Source organism: Antechinus flavipes, chromosome 4 (genome assembly GCF_016432865.1).
Source record: "Antechinus flavipes isolate AdamAnt ecotype Samford, QLD, Australia chromosome 4, AdamAnt_v2, whole genome shotgun sequence".
NCBI lineage: Eukaryota > Metazoa > Chordata > Mammalia > Dasyuromorphia > Dasyuridae > Antechinus > Antechinus flavipes.
The window spans coordinates 341,181,379-341,201,074 of NC_067401.1; the positions used below are offsets into that span (position 1 = coordinate 341,181,379).

The 19,696-nt window shown below is 33.6% G+C and overlaps 1 protein-coding gene across 1 annotated transcript in view; it reads right to left on the reverse strand.

The window, feature by feature from the left end:
• SYNE1 (spectrin repeat containing nuclear envelope protein 1) overlaps positions 1-19,696 on the reverse strand; it is a 593,997-nt gene that overhangs the window by 571,538 nt on the left and 2,763 nt on the right. The window lies entirely within an intron of this gene.

The following is a 19,696-nucleotide window of genomic DNA, read 5'->3' on the forward strand; positions in this document are numbered from 1 at the left end:
ATAGAATTAGCAGGGCTTGGCAATTGATTGGATTATGGAAAATAAGGAGGGAAGAGTAAAAATGACTCCAGGTTTGCAAACCTGAATAACTGGAAGGATAGGAGTACCTTCTAATATAGAGAGAAACAAAGGGAATCTGGTCTTCCCATTTGCATCATGGAATTCTCCTCAGAGTAATATTATTAAATGCATAAAATAAAATGCATAGGAGTGCAAAAGAAAGCAATTATACTGAAACAGTCACCAAATAACATTTCAAATGAGTTTGTAAATCCCTAGTTAAGATCCCTTTTGTAAAGTAAGAGGGAAAGCCTCAAGAGCGTAGGTTTTGGGGAAAAGATACTGAATTCTTTTTTGAACATGTTGAATTTAAAAAAACTTGTGTGATAACCTTTTCCTACTTCTCACAGAATACTTATATAATTGATTCCATGCACCCAAACAAAATGAAGTCATACATGAAGCAATTATCCAAGTAATTAAAAAAAAAAAAGAGGAAAGAGACTACTATTGAAAATCTTATGTATTTTTAGTCTGAATAAAATTATATAACACCATAATCTCTGAAGAATTAGAACTACAGGAGGGCTAAAAGGCAATGTGGCAAGGTATAGTGAATTTAAAGTGGTTGCAACATATTATCCATAATTATTTGTGTGCAAAAAGATTTATTTTTAAATATCACATAAGAAATGTGGAATGAAAAAAGTATAGTAAGAGCACATCACAGGCCCAAAGCAACACTGAAACCTACAGCAGGTTAGGGAAGGGCAGAGAAGGGAAATACGAAAGCAAAATATACATTACACTGGTAAAATCTTTTAATGACATTTCTATGGAAGGACATAAACAATAATCATACAAGCTGACAAGCATTGATGTGTTTTGTTCTATGTCACTGGAAGGCATTAGTGAAATCACACTTCAAAAAATTCACTTCTAAAACTATACTATCTAAATTTGCCATATTTCTTATTATTTTACCAATGTAGACACTGCCTAATTATCATTAGTAAACATATTATGTTCTCTAGTAAGTCCAGCAGGAAACATGTAGATTTAATAAAAACAAAATGAAAATGATAAAATAAATTGATACACAAATGGAACTTTACTCTTTTAAAAGTAGTTTCTTCAGAGAATCCTGTGAGGCAGCTAGTAGAAGATCTAATGAAGGAAGTTAATCTGATTGAGGTTATGTGACTTGTCCAAGATGACAAAATTATAAGCCACACGTTGAACCTTCTATATGAGATTCATTGGTACAAACAAGGATTTTTATATTTGAGATTACTCTCCAAAAAGTTTTTTATAATAATCTTGAGGAGTTTCAACTTATTTCAACCTCTAGGTTCTAAGTTCATGAAATGTGACTTTTCAGAATGATACAACCATATAATTTTACATACCAAGAAATGAATATAGTACTATAATACTGTATATTGCTATATACCAAGAAATAAAGAAAACTGACAAAGTTGCCCCAGAATCTGTTAGAAGCATGAGAATAAGCAAGGAATAATTCTTCATTTTCAAAACATTACCTCAGTATTTCTTTAAGTCTTAATCAGTCAACTAGTAATTAAGAACTGCTTATTATGTGCCAGGTAGTAGTAAAGAGTGGTTATATGAAGAGAGGGAAAAACAGATCCTGCTTTCTTTTAAAAAAAATTATTATAGCTTTTTATTTGCAAGATATATTCATGGGTAATTTTTCAGTACTGACAATTGCAAAACCTTTTGTTCCAACTTTTCCCCTCCTTCTTCCCACCCCTTCCCCCAGATGGCAGGTTGACCAATACATGTTAAATAATGTTAAAGTATGAGTAAAATACAATGTATGTATATGTGTCCATACAGTTATTTTGCTGTACAAAAAGAATCAGACTTTGAAATAGTGTACAATTAGCCTGTGAAGGAAATCAAAAATGCAGGTGAACAAAAATAGAGGGATTGGGAATTCTATGTAGTGGTTCATAGTCATCTCCCAGAGTTCTTTCGCTGGGTGTAGCTGGTTCAGTTCATTACTGTTCTATTGGAACTGATTTGGTTCATCTCATTGTTGAAGAAGGCCACATCCATCAGAATTGATCATCATATAGTATTATTATTGAAGTATATAATGATCTCCTGGTCTTGCTCATTTCACTCAGCATCAGTTCACATAAATCTCTCCAGGCCTTTCTGATATCATCCTGCTGGTCATTTCTTATAGAACAATAATATTCCTTAACATTCATATACCATAATTTATTCAAACATTCTCCAATTGATGGGCATTCACCCAGTTTCCAGTGTCTGGCCACTATAAAGAGGGCTGCTATAAACATTCTTGCACATACAGGTCTCTTTCCCTTCTTTAAGATCTCTTTGAGGTATAAGCCCAGTAGAAACACTGCTGGATCAAAGGGTGTGCACAGTTTGATAACTTCTTCAGCATAGTTCCATATTGCTCTCCAGGATGGCTGGATGTATTCACAGTTCCACCAACAATGTATTAGTGTCCCGATTTTCCCACATCCCCTCCAACATTCCGCATTATCTTTCCCTGCCTATGATCGCAAAATTAGTGTGACAGCATCAGAGCTAAAGAACTTGAAACCACACCTTTTGACTAAAGTTCAAAGTATCTGGTCTGCCATTTGTTAGAATAAAGTCATTCATCTAACTTCCCTATGCCTTATCACTGCCAATCTGACAGGTGTGTAGTGGTATTTCAGAGTTCAGACCCTGCTTTCAAAGAGCACATGTTCTAATGAAAAAGACAACATGTACATAACTTGAGGACACAGTGGATAGAGTGCCAGACCTGGAGACAGAAAGAGTTGGATTTAATTTCAATCTTAGACAATTATGGCTTGCATAACCTTGGCCAATTCACATAACTTGGCCTCAGTTTCATTATCTGTAAAATAGGCATGATCATATCACTTATCTAATATAGTTGTTGTGAGGATCACTTGAGATTATATGTGTAAAGTGTTCAGTATAGGTCCTGGTCTACAGCATAAAAATATATAAAATGTAAAAATAAAATATAAAAATGTTAACTGTTATTATTAATAATTATTATTGTTAACTATATATATAAAAGGCATATGTAAGACAAATCGGAGATAGAGGAATGACACTGAAATTAAGGAGTAGAACAGGCTTCTTACAGAGGGCAAGATTTATAGATGAAACTTAAAGGAAACTAAGAAAATTGGGAGATGGAAGTTAGAAAGAAAAGTATTCTAGGCATGATGAACAGCCAGTGAGAATACATGGAATCAGATGTTAATTATTTTTGTCTGTGTGTTAAAAATTTTGATTGTCCTTTTAACTCCTTTTGTAATTTGCATGCAGAAAGAACACTTTAAAAGCCAAATACAGCCACAAACACTTCTCCAGTTTCCAGGTGAATTTAAAAATATAAATTTCTAACAACAATCTATTTGCAGGATAGAATGATAATATATATTAATAGGGAAATATGATTTCTTATCTCCTTAAACATTTTATCCCAAACAGGCCTTATTATTTTGTTTCTAGTAAATTCTTAGCACATGTGACACAAATACATATTCAAATAGATGGACAAAGACACAATCCAAAGCCACATATAAATTATGTTTTTCAATTATCTGTCATTTTGAATTAGGCATGCATTGTTTGTTAAAAACACATAGCAACATGCCATAATGAGAAAAAGAACTGATTCTGAAATCTGAAAACATGAGTTTGAACCTTAGGCCTGCTACTTATTACCTATCTGGCACAACTTCTCCACACTTTCCTTGCCTATAAAAGAAATTGGGCTATATGATCTCAAAGACCCCATCAAATTCTATCAATGTTATAGAACAATAGTAAAGTAAGCAATTTATAATGAACTAGAAAAGAGGGACATCTAAAATTCCTAATGTGGCTTTTCATAATTAGATTGCCTGGAATGAGGGATTGATGATGATGATGATCCTTCACCTTTGTACAGAAATTTATAATTTTCAAACTGCTTCATCTGTTATCTCTTAAAGTTGCACAATAAGTTCTTCAGTAGAGAGGGCAAATATCATTATTTCCTTTTTTACAGACAAAGCACCTAGAAGCTTAAGTGATTTACCCATGATGGCAAATTAGTGTGACAGCATCAGAGCTAGAGAACTTGAAACCACATCTTTTGACTAAAGTTCAAAGTATCTGGTCTGCCATTTGTTAGAATAAAGTCATTCATCTAACTTCCCTATGCCTTAGTTTTTTTTTTTTTCCCACTTATAAAGAGGTGATTGTAGAGGGTCACAGACAGTGGGGAAACTGGGTGATGTATAAGACCCTTCAGCTCAAAGGGAACCTGCTAGCAATGTCTGATTCGGCTCCTCATCTTCCCCAAGAACTCTTGGCCTTCCTGAGAAGTCAGAGGGTGGTGACAACCTGTGTTGTGATTGAAGCAGAGTGATACCAGATAGAAGAGTGATACTAGGTGGCAAACTACATACAATAGCAAGTTGTTTATGTGGTCCTACATGTGCAGTTTATACTTAGCACAAGCCCAGTATTGTTTGTTACATAAGGGCATAAGGGTATAAAAAGGGGAAAGTCTTTAGAATAGACGGATGCCATATTTCTACCATCCTTGAGAGTCCTGCCTTGTAACTTCTCCATTAAGACAGTATATTTTAATCACCCTGGCATGGGAGCTCTACAAAGCACAGTACAATTTGTCACCCCAAATTGTAGTTTCTAGGAAGCAGGACACAACAGGTGATAAGAAAGTTCTATCTAGCTATGTAATCTGTCTGTCTATACATTTATCTATCCATTCATTCATCTATCTCTCTATCCTTAAATCCAAACATTCATTCATATATTTACCTTTCTTTTTATCTTACCTGAGTTGCTCTAAGGACCAAAAGAGACAATAGGGGATTCTATTTTAAACTGATATAAAAGTGTAATACTGATCTGAATTGGTAAGGAAAATTCTTCAACATAAATCCAGTCAAAAACCAAATAAAAGGTAAGAAATATATACATATATAATTCATATATATACACACACATCTATATATATATACAATATAATTATTGCTATTATCATTGTTATAGCCTACCTACTTCTGAGCAGAATTTGATGCATAGTATTACAATAAATAGCTTTATTACACAATATGAACTAAGACACTTAGTTGTGATATATTTGCATATGCACATCATAGAAAATAGATGTGATTATATATAAAATACATATAAAATAGATGTGATAAAACTGTCAGTAACTGTAAGGGCCATTTCATTCTTCTAAATAAACCCTACAGTATATTGTGATTAAAGCTCATTAGTGTTACTACAATGTCTTAATTTGCAATAGATATATACCTAAAGAAGCATTACAAAAAGTAGTAAATAAAATGATTCTATTTTCTCTGTCTAATACCTACAACATCTTCACACTTGATAATGTTTGCTCAGATAATCTTGCCATGCTACATTAATTAGTAAAAGTGAGAACAGTATACTTGATGGATTTTTGGTATGTTTATTACTAATAATAAATGTCAAATGTCTAAAAGTTCACTTAAAAATTTTATGTGCCATCCAATTCATCTGCTATAAACAGATTGCAGTATGACTAATTACATGACAAAGGAAAAACAAATCAATAAAACAAGAAATATGAAGGTTCAGAGTAATCTTTAGCCTCACATCAACTTAATTCATTGAAACTTGAATTCTTCAATCAAATTCTGTATATATAATTTAGGAAAATTGAATGGTTGCATTAATTTCATTTAATCCAAACTACTATTGAAGAACTTCATATTCAGGAGTGCATTGAGGAGACAAATATGACATCTAGGAGCCAAGATAGAAGAGTAACCAATGAATCACAGTAACTCTCCCATATTCACCTTCAAATATAATTTTCACCCCCAAACAAATCCTGGAACAGCAGAACTAGCAAAAAGAAACTTAGAAGATGAACAAGAAAGGTCTTTATAACTTGGGTTACAGAGGAACACAGTCCAGGAAAGAACGTGAAGCAAGTCAGCAGCAATTCCCACTTCAGCAAATCAGTGGGAGATCCCTATCCCTAATGCAGTGGAGCAGGCCAAAACTAACACCATAGCTCACCATGTATCTCAGTATAGGAGGGAAATTGGCAAATTCCAGCTCCAAGAACCATCACATGCTTCAATGTTGCCCCAGAGAAAAACAGAAACTCTCCAGTAGCCTCAGCACATGCCAGACATCATCAAAAGAATTCCAGCTTAGTACCAGGTAAGCTGCCAAACCCCTACAGCCTTCAACAGCACCAGCCACACCTAACCCTTCAGCACAGCACAAGAGTTGAAGGTTCCTTTGGGCCGCAGGGCAAGTAAACCAGACAAGGCTTACAGCCAGTAGCACCCTAGCAGAAGAAGCCTGAAGCAGTGCCTTTTCACCATAGAAGCAGAGCTCAAATTAAAAAGAAAGAAAAAGGCTTCCTTCCAAAAAAGGGATGAGCAAAACAAAACAAAGACTCTAACCCTAAAGGGTTATTATGGTGACAAGTAGGACCAACACACAAACTCAGAAGAGGACAATAACGTTAAAACACCTATGGGCAAAACCCAAAGAAAAATAGGAAGTGTTCACAATCTCAAAAAGAACTCATTGAAGGCTCAAAAAGGAGCTTAAAATCATGTGAGAAATAGAAGAAAAATTGGGGAAAGAAATGAGAATTATGCAAAGTGATGCAAAAAAAATTGGAAAAAGAAAACAACTGCTTAAAAAAGAGAATTGGTTGAATGGATTGGGAGATATAAAAATCCATTGAAGAAAATAACTCCCTAAAAAGTGCAATTGGCTAAATGGAAAATGAACTGCAAAAGTTAATTGGGGAAAACAACTCCTTACAAGTTAGAATTGGGCAAGTGGAAGTTAATAGTATGAACTCATAAACTAAAGAATGACTGCAAAGCTTATGCCATACGAATATAAAAGAATATTATTGTAGAATAAAAAATAGTGAATATGAAGAACTCAGAAAAATTTGAGAACATATGCATAACAGACAAGAGAATAATAATATACATAATTAGCACACTGATGTAAATGAAAAAATATTAAAGAGCATTAGAAATTACCCAAAAGACTGATAATGAGGCACAATCATTTTTCTTGGCAGAAAGGTTTTAGAGAATAGGTAAGGAAAGTTGAATGTTCTGTCAGATGTAATCACTGTGAAATTGTGGCTAAATTATTTTGCTTTGTCACAAGGAGGGCTATAGAAGAGGTAATAACCTGGAATTGACAGTGTTATGGAAGCATGGAAAATGTTATTTAAAAAATGGGCTTTAGTTTTTTGTTTTTCTTTTATATGATATTTTGTAGGATCTTTACATTTTTCTAAATAAATTCTGATACTTGTTTTGTTTTAAAAAATCTTATGCCAGAATGATTTCAGAGAGCTATGGAGAGACTTACATGAACTAATGCTAAGTGAAATGAGCAGAACCAGGAAATCATTGTACATGGCAACAACAAGATGATCAATTCTGATGGATGTGGCTCTTTTCCAAATGAGATGATTCAGACCTCTTAGCATCTTGTGATAAAGAGAGCCATCTACACCAGGAGAGAGAACTGTGGGAACTGAGTGTAGATGACAACATAGAATTTTCACTCTTTTTGCTATGGTTTGCTTGTATTTTATTTTCTTTCTCATTTCTTTTCCTTTTTGATTTCATTTTTCTTGTGCAGCACGATAATTGTATAAGTATGTATTCATATACTGAATTTAACATATTTTTTTTTTACTATATTTAACATATATTGGATTACCTGCTATCTGGGGGAAGGGGAGAGAGGGAAAAATTGGAACACAAGGGTTTGCAAGGATTAATGTTGAAAATTTATCCATGAAATATTATTGTTCTGTAAGAAATGACCAGCAGGATGAATACAGAAAGGCTTGGAGAGACTTACATGAACTGATGCTAAGTGAAATGAGATCATTACATACTTCAACAATGATACTGTATGAGGATGTATTCTGATGGAAGTGGATTTCTTTGACAAAGAGATCTAACTCAGTTCCAACTGATCAATGATGGACAGAAGTAGCTACATCCAAAGAAAGAACACTGGGAAATGAATGTAAACTGTTTGCATTTTTGTTTTTCTTCCCGGGTTACTTCTACTTTTTGAATCCGATTCTCCCTGTGCAACAAGAGAACTGTTCAGTTCTGCACACTTATATTGTATCTAGGATATACTACTACATATTTAACATATGTAGGACTGCTTGCCATCTGGAGGAGGAGGTGGAGGGAGGGAGGGGGAAAATCGGAACAGAAATGAGTGCAAGAGATAATGTTGTAAAAAATTACCCTGGCATGGGTTCTGTCAATAAAAAGTTATTATAAAAAATATATATAATAAAATAAAAAAGAAAATTTATCCATGCATATCTTTTAAAAATTAAAAAGCTTTAACCCCCCCAAAAAAATAATTAATTAACTAAAAAAAATTTATGCTGATACCAAAGGACAGCAAGGAGAAAGACAAAGGAGTCTTCTGGGAGGAGCAGATGTACTGCCCCCCCTTCCCCATCACCACCCCCATTGCCACTACTGATTGTATCATGGACCAGTAAGAGACAATATATCCAAAAGGGAACAGAGAAGCACACACTGAAGACAAAAACAAAAATAAAAACAGATAAGTGAAAGAGAGCTAAATGTCAATTATAAACTCAAGAAAGGACTTTTAGTGGTGATAAGCTTACCCTTTGTCAACAAATATAGATAATTGGAACGTACTCTCCCATGGATCTATATATCATGGAGGATGGTGCATTTAGAATCTTAGGGACATATTTTGAAAAACCATACCTCCAAAAAGGTTTTATAATTATAACTTGTACAAAACTTAATTGAAGTCTAATTGGCTAAGTTTAATGGAAATTATACCAACAGTCATGACAAACTTCTGAAAATCATCATGCTCTCAAGTGCTGGTAAGAGAAATTTGAAGGAAGAAATAATCAGCTGACCTCTTAGGACTCTTAGGCTCAACAAAACCAGTGGAAGTGCACAAATTATATTAGAAAAGGGATGCTAGAAGTGGATCATAGATTAGAAGGTATTTTAAAATGACTCTATTTTAACACCTCCTTTTACAAATAAGCAAAATGAATCCTCAGAGGCATGAGTGGTTTGCTCCAGGTTACAAAAGTAGTGCCAGAGGAAAGATCTGATCACAGATCTTCTGACTTCTAATACACCACACAATCCTAGCTCCTGTTCAAATCTTTCATTCTCCCCTTCAAGACACCTATCAAGAAATGAGACATCCTTTAACTCACTCTGCTTCAGTTTTAATGACATATCATTCTATAATCCTACGTAGCCTCATTTTCCTGAGACTCCCCATCAAAATCCTTTCCTTACTGAAGTCATGATTTAATCAAGGTAAGATACTCCCCAAAAGGAACTTCTTTTACTAATGCAGATCATATCTGATTTTGACCTCTAAATTATCTTTCAATCGAGGATCAGCAGGATTCAGAAGGAAAGGAAGGGAAGGAAAATGATGAGAAAAGGAGGAAAGGAATGAATGCAGAAAGGTTTTCAAAAACAAAAACAAAAACAACAACAACAACAACAACAAAACCAAAGACAAAAGAAAGCTCCCATACCTTTTATGAAGTGTGTAGCTATTCCCCTAATGACATTACACTATCCTAGTTCTTTCAAAAAAAAAAAGGTAAACCACCCAGGCTGAAGCACAAACCAAAGTACTCCAAATGACCTACTTTCTTTCTCTATAATTAAACCGCTCATCCCCTCAACACAGATCTCACTACTTAGGAAATCATTCAGTTGAATGATGAATGACCCTTGAATTCTCCGAGATGTATATATGTTTAAAAAAAAAAAAACTATTGTGAACCATTTAGAGAATAGCCCAATAAATTGCGGTACTTGAACACAATGGAAGCGTACCATGCAGTAAGAAAATTATGATTGTTGAGAAGCATGGGAATATTAACAACGTTTTTATTGTTTTGAGATTGTTGCATTTTTCAGTTACATCAGAGGGTTCTGTTTAATTCATTTTGTATCAGTTCTTTGTGTATGTAATCTGTTCTGAATTACTAAAAGTTTTCAAGTAAGGAGTGACTGACTCACACAGAGTCTTGCAGAGGGGATTCATCTCTTAGCTGAGGTTTAACAAGATAACTTCTAAGTCCCTTCCAATTCAAGGATTCTATGAACTCAAAGAGAATTCAAATTCTTGGAATTTCAGCCATGGTAATATAGCAAAATAAAAACTTGAAAAGATTATATATATTAAACCAGGTCACTCTGTAGACCACTCCCATCCAGCCAGCATCCTTTAAATTGGTCACAGTGATGTATTATGGCCATCTTGATTGAGAACTCAAAGTAAATGAGTCCTTTGATCTCAGAGGTGAGATGAATGAGCTGGGAGACTCATAGAGTGTGAAAAGAGCTCCAGTTTGTTGCACAGCACAGCCTTGTTGATATACATTTTTGCAAGTATGATCAGTGCATGAACAGTAGGCAATACCCAATTACTATTCAGAGAAGCTGCTTGTAGGCTTTACTTATGCATGCTATCTGCCAATAGGAGGAAAGCCAATCCAGCCATCTAGCAACCTGTTCACAGGTAAGAGACTTGTCAAGGCATTCCTGCTTACAAGCAACTATGCTGTATCCCTCAGACCAAACCCTTTCCCATGTTCACAAATCACCACTCCTTGCTCAACAAAGGTCAAGGTGGCATCTATACTCCCCCTCAGCAGGATCCCATAACCTAGCAGCTATGAAAATATCTTGCAACTAGTCATATGTAAATAATAATATGAAAAATGGAGGATAGAAAAAGAAAGGGGAAGAGCAAAACAGGTAAAAAGAGGAGGAAGAGAGGTAAGAAAAGTAAAAAGAGATGAAGAAAAAGAGGGGAAAATAGGAGGAAGATAGAAGAAAACATATATAAATTCCACAATACTCCTAGAAATTAAAAAGCTAGGCAATAATGTAACCAAAAATTAAATGATACACTCAAAAAACTGTATGGATAAGAAAAAAAAATTCCAATAATTAGAGCTGTCAAAAATAGACTGCCTTTGAACATTCTGAGTTCTTCACATAATTATTTCAGGAGAATGAGTGACCATTTGCCAGAAATATTGTAAAGGGGATGCCACCTATAAGCGGTGGTGGAAGGAGAAAATAAATCAGACAATTATGCATTAAAGAAACTAGGATTAAATTCTGGGTCTAAAACCTAATAGTTGTATAACTTTGTGCAAATCCTACATATCCTTGATCCTCAATTTTCTCATTTGTAAAATCCAGGATTTAGATGAGAGATCTATAATAATTTATAAAGACTGGATAAAAAAAAAAGTCAAAAAGGATAACGTTTAATAGGTATAAACGTAAAATCCTATCCTTGCGTTCAAAATATAAACTACAAATATAAGCAAGTAGAATATGGCTAGACAACATTTGTGCAAAAATGATCTGAGGATTTTAGAGGATTGCAATATCCATGCATCATCACTGTGACATAGCCAAAAGAGTTATGGGATTTGATGTCTCATTGAGTGAGGCATCACATTTAGCCTGGAAAACAGAAGATTTAGAAGGGATATGATAGCTGTCTTTAAATATTTGAAGTGTTTGCCACATGAATGAACACATTTCTTTCTTTATTGTCTCAGAAGGTAAAACTTCAGAGAACTAGGTTTTAGCTCTCTGTCAGGAAAAAACAATAACAACAACTCAAACAACAACTCGAGCTGCCAAGACAGAATGAGAGTCCATAAAAATTTTCTAAAAATAAGTAGATATCTATTTCAATATAATTGATTTTCTTTGCAATCCTATTTTTTATTTTATGATTTCAAAATATTATTCTATAAAGGTGTTCATAAATATCATCAGGCTGACAAAGTGGTCCATGGCACCAAAAAAAAAAAAAAAAAACAGTTAAAATTCCTTTTCTAAAGCAATATATTTATGTAAATAAATGACAGGATCCAATTGTTAATTCCCCTTCTCTTTTTGTCTCTTTCTCTAACACCATTTCTCTAAATGTCTTTGTCTTTTCATTTTGGCCTTTCTCACTTTCTGTCTCTTTCTACTTATATAAATATATTTGCATGTAAGCATGTATTATGTATACATAATATCTATAAACATATATGCATGTGTATACATTTGAGTGCTAAACAAATAAACCAACAAAATGGTTTCTACTCAGGCAATATGAAATGAATATGTCAAAAAACAAAGGTCGACTACAGGGGTAACTAAGGATCCTTATTTCTACATTCCACTTCAAACCCTACTCCCTAAAAAAGGAAGAAAACATATCTTGTTTTTCCTAAAAAGATGGACAAAGTTTGTGTTTGTGTGATGCTGCATGCACATGCATCCGTGTGTGTACATGTATTTATATGGAATTCAACAATTTCTGTCATTTTCCTCATAGTCGGCAATTTCTCAGGATCAGAGAATAAAGAGCAATGAGCAAATTGTAAACAAATCAAATAGATATATTTTTAGTATATGATGACTCATGTAACCCATAGTGGAGATAAAAAAGAAACGAGAGAGTGTGAAATATAGGAAATCAAATTCTAGTTCAGAGAGATGTTATTTTAAGATCAGAAAGGAATAATACACTTAAGACCAGCACTTTTTAGCCTTTGGAACTCCACTAACAAGTAACTGACAGAATAATCTTTTCATTCTGTCTTTGTTGCCTATGTTGACACCCAAAAGAGCTGAAGCCAATTTTTGTAAAGCTATACTACCACAGTACTTTCCCAAAGCTATCCATCTACAAATTTTACCCAGATCTCATTTTAAAAGTCCTTTGTTTAATAAAAATGGGAAGGGGGGCTACTCAGAATAATTTAGTTTAATTTCATATCTGGGAGCAATTTTAAGCTATCTGCATTTAAAAATTCCCAATATGGGATGTTCTGAATAAAAATACTAATTTCTATAGAAATAAAACAGATAAATTAACATGCAATACATGCTTTATATGTTAATGAAGTAATTAAAATAAAATGTTATCTTAACCCTTGTATGTATGTTACAGAGTCAGGTGCTCTTGGCAATAGAGAAATGAATAAGATATAATTTTTATCTTCAAAAAGTTTAAAGTTTACTAGGGATAATATGTGCATAGAAGTTTAAAAAAACTATAGAAAACTACATTAGGAGCAGCATAAACAAAATACTGTAAGAATTTAGGATATGACAGAGTTTTGACAAATAAAAATGTCCAAAAAAGTTACCTGAATAAAAGTGCAGATACAAGAATATTAAAGAAAGATTTAAGGAAAGATTCAGCTTAACCAAAGCAAAGAATACATGCATGAAAGGATGTTATTAGGTACAAAAACGTATTGAATGCTAAAATAAACATTTGGATTTTATTCAATAGCCATTATATTTTTGAGTATAGACATATTAAAAACTGAAGCAATAAATACTTTATATGATCTACTGGCCAATAGTAGGTCAGTTTACAGAATGTTTAAGAGAGTATAGAGATGGGGTACAAATGCAATAATAGCTTACAAAAAAAATAAAATGTTGCAGAACTCGAGATAAGGGGAAAATATGCATAAAAGATTAAAGCAACAACCATAAAACAATAGCTTTGTAGAGGGGTGTGAATAAAAGACAGCATTTGTAATTACCTGAAATACATTCTAAACTAAACCACATCCAAATGCAAGAATAAAGAAGTCTGGTTAAAGAAAAGAGTAAGAGAGAAAAGACTAAGCATAAGTAAAAGTAAAGAAAAGAGTGATGATTTCACTCTCTCCTAAAATGATTATCTTCTTTTCCCTCTCTTTTTGGCATGCCTAAATTTATTTCAATTTTCCTAATTTGGAAACTATGACTAATAGAGTTTTATATACAGTTCCAAGCAACAGTAATAGTCTTAAACCAAGTTCTTTATCTCATTTCAACAGAGAAATTATCAAACAACAGAGTCTCAGCCAACAGCGAGCTAGAGCTAGTAATTAAGATAGAAATTTCATTTCAGATATAATACATGGATTATTTAATAACATTTTATGGTCCATTAAGAAGTAGTCAGAAAGTTGGAGAGATGAGATCAAATTCATGATCTCTTACGCACCTATAAAGATGCAATTCTCAGAAGATAGAAAGCTTTCTTTTTCTATGATGTGTCCAAAAGAAAACAAAATCTAAACAAATCATTAGAAATTCTAAAATATTTATTATATTTTGGTTTCAATTTTGCATAGCAATCTGTGGTTCACTTTTATAGAATAATGAATTCCTAGCAGAAAAATTGTCTTATATCCAATATCACTTTAAGATGACTTACCATAAATTTTCAAAAGGACTTTTACTTATCATCAAGGATTAAAAAAAAAAAATACCTCTGAGCTTGTGGGGAAAAAAAGTCAAACTTTGTTTCTTTTTTTAGGTTCTTATGGGTTATCCTCTGGGGGGAAATGGTACATAATCAAGGTTCCAATTAGCAACATGAACTTCATAATGTTTTAGTTGACAAATTTTCTATTCAAGGCAATGCCAGTGTGAATTGTAACTTATAATTGTAAATTGTTCTGAAATTGACTTCAAAAAAAATTTCATTTAAATTCTCAAAAATATATCAATTACTATTCATTGAGTGCCAAATAGGTGAAATGTGAGAGTCTCGGAAACATGATAGACATGCTAGTATTAAAAAGCTTAAAACATAATGGGGAAGAAAAGACAGTAACAAGGTCTATCCGTAAAGTTGATTATATAGGCCCCAACTGAAGAACCTATTCTATTACTTCACACTCAGAGCTCATATCCTAGTAAGTTGCAGTTGAATTCTAGATATTATTATACAAGCCTGTTTTCCATCTCTGCTTTTACAGAGATTGTTATTGACTTGGGTGACTGAGAAAGTTGTTCTTCCTAAGGACTAATGAGAATCTGCACTGCAGACGGAATGTTCATCCATAATTCAGTATCCCAGTCTCAATGATTGTGTTCAAACGACAACAAATCTTGGCAAAGGTGAAATATTGAACCACTGCTACTGCAGAAGGTAAATCATGATGTCAAATGGATGTGGCTTTTTTTTTTTTTTAACTAACTTCTTAGCACTAGAACAGTGTTTAAATAGAAATATCCAAACTCAACTGCAATGAATACAACTGGGTGACAGAAAAACTAAATTATATTAGACAAAGCTGTTTTCTTTCTTAGTAACTCAAGGTTCCTATTGGACAAAATGATCATTAAGATTTAAAAGTAAAATGAAACAAAAAAGCTTTCTCTCTGAGACTTATGTATCACCAAAGAATTGATGGGTTTGATTATTGTAAACTGCCAGTTGACTAAAAAAAGAAGAATCTGAAATATTTTCAATAATTTTATTTGACAATCTGAAAAATTACAGCAATTATCAATTGCACTTTGCTGGCCTTTATACAGGTTTACACATAGCAAAATGATCTTTAAAAGGTATTTTGTGTTTATCACTAATCTACGTGAGAAGTAGATCATCAAAGTTGGAATGTGAATTCTTTGCGACTGGCTCCAAGAATTACTTATTTTCCTTTAATTTTATGGATTCGTTTTAGAATTTAGCACTAAGAAGTGACTAGAACCAAAAGAAATTGTACATAGCAACAACAAAATTATGTGATGATCAATTGTGATGGGCTTGGCTCTTTTCAACAAAATACTTGTGATGGAGAGAGCCATCTGCATCCCAAAAGAGGATTATGGGGACTGAATGTGGATCACAGCATAGTATTTTCACCTTTGTTGTTGCTGTTGTTAGCTTACTTGTTTTTTCTCTCATTTTTCCCCCTTTTTGATCAGATTTTTCTTGTGCATCATGATAAATGTGGAAATACATTTAGAAGAATTTCATGTTTTACCTATATTGGATTACTTGCTGTATAGGAGAGGGGGAGGGAAGGAGAAAAATATGGAACACAAGGTTTTGCAAGGATGAATGTTGAAAACTCTTTGCGTGTATTTTGAAAGACTAAATTTTTAAATTTTAAAAAAGAATTTAGCAATGAACTAATTTTTTTGCATGTTATAAATGTTTCTTATGCTAGACGTGGGGGGAATATTCTCAAGTACTGTACTCTACAAACTTACCATAAAATATTGTGGATTTATAAAGTACAATATTATAAATGATATGTGTAAACATTAAATATACTACCTTCATATGAACATGAATAAGCATTACCATTTTACCTCAAGGCCACAGACAATGAGAATTTTTAACAGGTAAGGGGAGCAAACATGGCCTGAGCCTTTCCAGGTACATTTCTCCTCACTCCCATAGATTTTCAGTCTTCATATTCCCCCATCTGCTTTGAATTACCATCACCTGGCCATTAAGGGAAAATAATAAAAATGCACATAGATTAAAGAACAATGAATATGTGATGCATAATTAGTAAATTAATATTAGTAAAGTTTACTCAACTTTCAGTGGACCAGACTTGCATTGATTCTATCTACATTTACCAGTGTTGTTCCTCTCTTGCTTTTTATTAGACTTCCATATTCATTTATAGCATTCCTTAGTATCAAACTATTTTCATATGTAAAATGAGTTAATGAACTATATGGCTTCTTCCAGCTTTAAAATTCCTCTCAGGAAAGTCTGGTGATATATGACCAGTTTCCCTTCGATAAGAGCAGCCATTTTGAGTGAGTTCTTTATGAGTTCAAGGTTAAGATTACTATATATGTATAACAGGCAATAATATAACATCCAAAATTGTATGGCATTTTGAACAAAATTTTCTAGGATATAAGTATGCAATAGCATAACCTATGAGAACTACAGCATTAGAACAGGGTTTCTTAAACATTTCACCACTTGCAACCCTTTTGCCTGAGAAATTTTTACGTGATCTGGGGTACATAGATATATAAAATGGGTATACCAACCAAACATTTACTGAAAATAAATCATAATTTCATGATCCCCACATTCAATTGGGAGACCCCATATGGAGGAGATCCCACAGTCTAAGAAGTTGGACAGTAAAGTATTTAGACAATACTTCCATTTAATAATAACCCACATTTATGCAATTTATGGTTTACAAAATACTTCTTTCAAAATAGTCCTATGAGAGTTGGAAAGTATTATTATTATCTCAATTTTACAAGTAAGGAAACTTACTTGTAAATAGGGGGACAATGAGGGACTTGGTTCTTACAAAATTTCTAAATATTGGAAATAGAAATCAAACCTAGGCTTATTCCTTCAGCTCTAGTGTTCTCTCTACTCTATAATACTATCTCCTCATTCCAAACAGATTTCTACATAAGCTTTGATGAGAATTTCAGTTTTTTTGAAAATTAAGGTTGCCTAGACAATTAGAAATGATTGCTGTCTACCACAAAGACAAATATCAATCAACTATCAAATAAACATTAACAACAACAACAATGAAAAAAATAATGATGTGTGTTCAGTTGTTTCAGATTCTTTGTGACCCTGTTTGGGGTATCCTTGGTAAGGATTGTACAGTGGTTTGCCATTTCTTTATTCAGCTCATTCTACAGATGAGGAAGCCAAAGCAAATAGGATTAAGTGATTTGCCCAGGATCACACAGTTAGTAAAATATGAGGCTGGATTTGAACTCAGATCTTTCTGACTCTAGGCCTGGTACTATATCAACTATGATATCTATCTTCACAATAATAACAAAGCTAACATTTATATATCACTTACCATGTGCCAGACACTGAGTAAGTACTTCACAATTGTTATCTCCTTTAAGCTTCATAAAAAACCCTGAGAGGTAGGTACTATTACTCTTCCCATTTTATAAATGAAGAAACTGAGGCAAACAGTGGTGAAATGAATTGCCTAGGGTAACAAAGCTAATAAATGTCTGTGGTTATATTTAAACTCAGGTCTCTCCAAATCCAGGATGGACATTCCACCCATTGTACAACCAAGCTGCCCTCAATGAATCCAGTAATTTAGTATTTTCTCCAGTAATCTACTAGTTTATAGTACAAAAATAAAAATACCAATTTATCAGAAATTCAGAAACTCCTGAAAGATTTTGGGAAGATGGCAGCACAGAATGGAAAATTTCTAGAGCTCCAGATTTCCTCTCCCCCCACCCCAACCCTAATGAAATAAAATTGTGCCTCAGGGCAAAAAAGACTGCTGAAAAACAAATAAGAGTTGGGGAAGAAAAGGAGTCCTCTTGGGACAACTCCAGAAAACCACAGGAAAGACCCCAGGATAGAGATTTAATTGGTGTAAAGTGTAAACACCTCCAAGCTGGTTCCACTGAAACAATAAGCAGTGAACCCTGGGGTTAGCTGGGTTGGGAGGTAGTCTCAATCAAAACCATAGAAATTTTCATTTTCCAGACATCCCTGCAATGTCAAGGGTTTGAGTCCCTAAAGCCTGAGAGAACCTCTGCAGATAGGGATTGCTAGGCCCAACTATACTTCTGAGATGGGACCTAGGGTGAGAAGGAATAGCACACGCAGTGAGTGTAAAGGGATTGGAGCAGGGTAGCTGTTGCTTGCAGGCACTTACAGGTGGAGTTCTTAGTTTCAACTTCCAGCTCATATGGAGAATGAAGTTCTCCATCCACCTCAGAACTAGAGGTAGTTACATAATGTTATTTTTTTTAAGGGCAAAGTAGAAAGAATCCAACCATGGGACAGGGGAAGATTCAAGTTCATCTTTTTTTTTTTTTTATAACTTTTTATTGACAGAACCCATGCCAGGGTAATTTTTTACAGCATTATCCCTTGCACTCACTTCTGTTCCGATTTTCCCGCTCCCTCCCTCCACCCCTTCCCCCAGATGGCAAGCAGCCCTTTACATGTTAAATAGGTTACAGTACAGATTCAAGTTCATCTTCAAAGGAAGACATCAAAATAAGAAAAAGCCTCTCCTACCCCAAAGTGTAATGTTAGGTGGCTACCCACCCCAAAATAATTTATAGAGGAATTCAAAAAAGACTTTACAAATCAAATGAGAGAGATTAAGAAAATTAAACAAAAATAAGAACCATCCAAGAAAAACAATATTATGAAAAGAAGTCAACCAAGTAGAATAAGAAAATTGAGAGGCTTAAAGAAGAAAATGATTCTTTGAAAATTCAAATTGGGCATGGAGAAATCAGTGAAGCTATAAGAGACAAAGAAGTAAGAAAACAAAATATAAAGAATGAAAAAATAGAAGAGAATTGAAACATTTTATAAGAAAAACAACAGATCTGAAGAAAGTATCGAGAAAACATAAGAGTAACTGGACTATCTGAAATCTATGATAAAAAAAACCCCAAAACCTTTACACAATAATATAAGAAATAATCAAAGAAAATTGTCCTAATGTGATAGGACAAGAGGGGGAAATAGAAATAGAAGAAATTCACTGATGACCATTTCAGAGATCCTACAAGGAAAACACATAGGAACACTATTGCTAAATTTTGAAACCTTCAAATCAAAGAGAAAATTTTACCAAAAAAAAAAAAAAGAAAAGAAAGAAACAAACAAAATACCCAATCCAAATATGTTTGGAGCTACAATTAGAATTGTACATTTATTTATCAGTAGCCACAGTAAAAGACTGCATGTTCTGAACTATTATGTAACGACAATCAAAAGAACTAGGGAATGTAGC